We start from the raw sequence: 4137 nt of genomic DNA, 5'->3' as shown, positions 1-4137 counted from the left end.
CTGCCTCCCCCTCTAGACTGTAAACTCATTGTGGGCAGGGAATGTGTCTGTTTATTCTTACATTATACTCTCCCAAATGCTTAGTACAGTCCTCTGCACACAGTAAGTGCTCAATAAATATGATTGAATTAATTAATTAATCCTCTGGGTGTGCAGGACACTGTACGAAGCACTTGAATAAGTATAATACCATTGATTGATTAACCTTAAGATTAATCAACCAATCTGTCGCATTTATTGAGTACCTACTGAGAGCTAGGCATGATGCTATTGATGCCTGTCCAGTTGCTTTGTTTTGTTTCATTGTCTGTCTCCCCCGTTCTAGACTGTGAGCCTGTTGGGTAGGGATCGTCTCTGTTGCCGAATTGTGCTTTCCAAGCGCGTAGTACAGTGCTCTGCACACAGTAAGCGCTCAACAAATATGATTGAATGAATGAATGACTGGAACTAGAACTTGGGAGAGGGCATCAGGAGCAAGATACACATTCCTTTCCCTCAAGGAGCTTGCAATTTAAGGCAGGGAGCCAGAAAAGAAATATTTACAGAGAGCAAAAGCCAGAAGAAGAACACGCATAAAGCAGGAAACAGAGCAAGGCAGGACAAAATGGCTGTACAAATAATTGATTACCTAGATAAATATAATAAATGAGGGAAAGGAATTGCTCAATATGGGGGAGTTCCTGGGGGCTCCAGCTCCCCCAGGATCTGGGCAAGTGGCTTCCGCAGTGGCCAGGGGGAGTAGAACCACTGCAGCTCTTCCAGGTCCTGGGATGAGGGTAATAATAATAATAATGATGGCATCTATTAAGCACTTACTATGTGCAAAGCACTTTTCTAAGCACTGGGGAGGTTACAAGGTGATCAGGTTGTCCCACTTGGGGCTCACAGTCTTAATCCCCATTTTACAGATGAGGTAACTGAGGCCTAGAGAAGTGAAGTGACTTGCCCAAAATCACACAGCTGACAGTTGGCGGAGCTGGGATTTGAACTAATAATAATAATAATAATAATAATGGCATTTATTAAGCACTTACTATGTGCAAAGCACTTTTCTAAGCACTGGGGAGGTTACAAGGTGGTCAGGTTGTCCCACGGGGGGCTCACAGTCTTAATCCCCATTTTACAGATGAGGTAACTGAGGCCCAGAGAAGTGAAGTGACTTGCCCAAAGTCACACAGCTGACAATTAGTGGAGCCAGGATTTGAACCCATAATAATAATAATGACATTTATTAAGCGCTTACTATGTGCAAAGCACTTTTCTAAGCGCTGGGGAGGTTACAAGGCCATCAGGTTGTCCCACAGGGGGCTCAGTCTTAATCCCCATTTTCCAGATGAAGTAACTGAGGCCCAGAGAAGTGAAGTGACTTGCCCAAAGTCACACAGCTGACAATTGGCGGAGCCGGGATTTGAACCCATAACCTCTGACTCCAAAGCCCGGGCTCTTTCCACTGAGCCACGGAGAGGGCGCGCTCACCACCCGGAGAGCTCGGGCTGCTGCTGCTGCCTCCTCTCCTCAGAGACTAGGCCCCTGGTTACAGCCCCCCACCCCTTTTCCCCCTTCTTCCCAACCCTGTGAGTTGGGAAGAAGCCAACATTCATTCATTCATTCATTCATTCAATCGTATTTATTGAGCACCCTCCTCGGTGCCTCCTTCCCCTCTCACTCCCCAACGCTCAGCCCTGCGCTGGGGGGACCCCGGCTCTGACCCCCTGTGCTCTGGAGGTTTATTTTATTTTATTTTGTTAATATGTTTTGTTTTGTTCTCTATCTCCCCCTTCTAGACTGTGAGCCCACTGCTGGGTAGGGACCATCTCTATATGTTGCCAACTTGGACTTCCCAAGGGCTTAGTACAGTGCTCTGCACACAGTAAGTGCTCAATTTTGTTCTCTGTCTCCCCCTTCTAGACTGTGAGCCCACTGTTGGGTAGGGACCGTCTCTAGATGTTGCCAGCTTGGACTTCCCAAGCGCTTAGTACAGTGCTCTGCACACAGTAAGCGCTCAATAAGTACGATTGAATGAATGAATGAATGAATGAATGAATGTTGGCTGGGAGCCCGCTGTTGGGTAGGGACTGTCTCTAGATGTTGCCAGCTTGGACTTCCCAAGCGCTTAATACAGTGCTCTGCACACAGTAAGCGCTCAATAAATACAATTGAATGAATGAATGAACGAATGTTGACTGGGAGCCCGCTGTTGGGTAGGGACCGTCTCTAGATGTTGCCAGCTTGGACTTCCCAAGTGCTTAGTACAGTGCTCTGCACACAGTAAGCGCTCAATAAATATGATTGAATGAATGAATGAATGAATGTTGGTTGGGAGCCCGCTGTTGGGTAGGGACCGTCTCTAGATGTTGCCAGCTTGGACTTCCCAAGCGCTTAGTCCAGTGCTCTGCACACAGTAAGCGCTCAATAAATACGATTGAATGAATGAATTAATGAATGTTGGCTGTGAGCCCGCTGTTGGGTAGGGACCGTCTCTAGATGTTGCCAGCTTGGACTTTCCAAGTGCTTAGTCCACTGCTTTGCACACAGTAAGCGCTCAATAAATATGATTGATTGATTGATTGATTAATCTGGAGAAGCAGCGTGGCTTAGTGGAAAGAGCATGGGTTTGGGGGCTCAGAGAATGGGGGTTCTAATCCTGATCTGCCGCCTGTCTGCTGTGTGACCTTGGGCAAGCCACTTAACTGCTCTGTGCCTCGGTTACCTCATCTGTAAAATGGGGATTAATAATAATAATAGCATTTAATAAGCACTTACTATGTGCAAAGCACTGTTCTAAGTGGTGGGGAGGTTTACAAGTTGATCAGGTTGCCCCACGGGAGGCTCACAGTCTTCATCCTCATTTTACAGATGAGGTAACTGAGGCACAGAGAAGTTAAGTGACTTGCCCAAAGTCACACAGCTGACAAGTGGCGGAGCAAGGATTTGAACCCATGACCTCTGACTCCAAAGCCCGTGCTCTTTCCACTGAGCCATGTTGCTTCTCTACTGAGCCTCCCCCTCCTCCCCCTCTCCACCCCCCGCCTTACCTCCTTCCCTTCCCCACAGCACCTGTATATATGTATATATGTTTGTACGTATTTATTACTCTATTTATTTATTTTACTTGTACATATCTATTCTATTTATTTTATGTTGTTAATATGTTTTGTTTTGTTCTCTGTCTCCCCCTTCTAGACTGTGAGCCCACTGTTGGGTAGGGACTGTCTCTATATGTTGCCAACTTGGACTTCCCAAGCACTTAGTACAGTGCTCTGCACACAGTAAGCGCTCAATAAATATGACTGATTGATTGATTGAGCCCTACGTGGGAGAGCCGGATTACCTTGTATCTACCCCAGCACTTAGAACAGTGTTTGGCACATAGTAAGCACTTAACAAATACCACTGTTATTATTATTATTATTGTTATTATTATTATTGTTATCAATCCCTATTTTACAGATGAGGGAACTGAAGCACAGAGAATTTATGTGACTTGCCCAAGGTCACACAGCAGACAAGTGGTAGGGCCGGGATTAGAACCCAGGCCCTTCTGACTCTCAGGCCCGTGCTCTATCCACTAGGCCACGCTGCTTCTGCAGACCATGTGCCAACCACTAGACTAAGCCCTGGGACAGGTACAGTGCAATCGGATCCAGTCTCCATCTTCCATGAGGTTCCCAGTCTACGGGGGAGAGAAAACAGGTATTTATCCCCCATTTTACGGACAAAGGAACTGAGACTCAGAGAAGTTAAGAGGCTAGTCTGTCATATAGCAGGGAAGTGGTAGAACGTGGATTAGAACTCAGGTCTCCTGATGCCCTGGTCCCTGCTCAGTCCACTAGGCCACGCTGCTCCTGTCCCGCTGCCTCTCCCTCCATCCCTCCCTCTCTCCCTCCATCCTTCCCACTCTCCCTCCATAGTATGAACTAGCCAGGGAATTGAGCTGACCGCAGGGTAGCCTCCAGGGTCAGTAGTCCTTGGCTTCTACTGATTCTATTTCGTCAGCAGAGGTGGTGATCCTTGGCTTCTACTGATTCTATTTCGTCAGCAGTGGTGGTGATGGTTGATTGGCAGTGGATTTCCCCACCATTCCTGCCCTTCTGGTCCTCTCCAGCCACAAGTAACACGAGGCAGGGATGCGTCTGC

Source organism: Tachyglossus aculeatus, chromosome X1 (genome assembly GCF_015852505.1).
Source record: "Tachyglossus aculeatus isolate mTacAcu1 chromosome X1, mTacAcu1.pri, whole genome shotgun sequence".
Lineage (NCBI taxonomy): Eukaryota > Metazoa > Chordata > Mammalia > Monotremata > Tachyglossidae > Tachyglossus > Tachyglossus aculeatus.
This window is presented reverse-complemented; position numbering follows the sequence as displayed.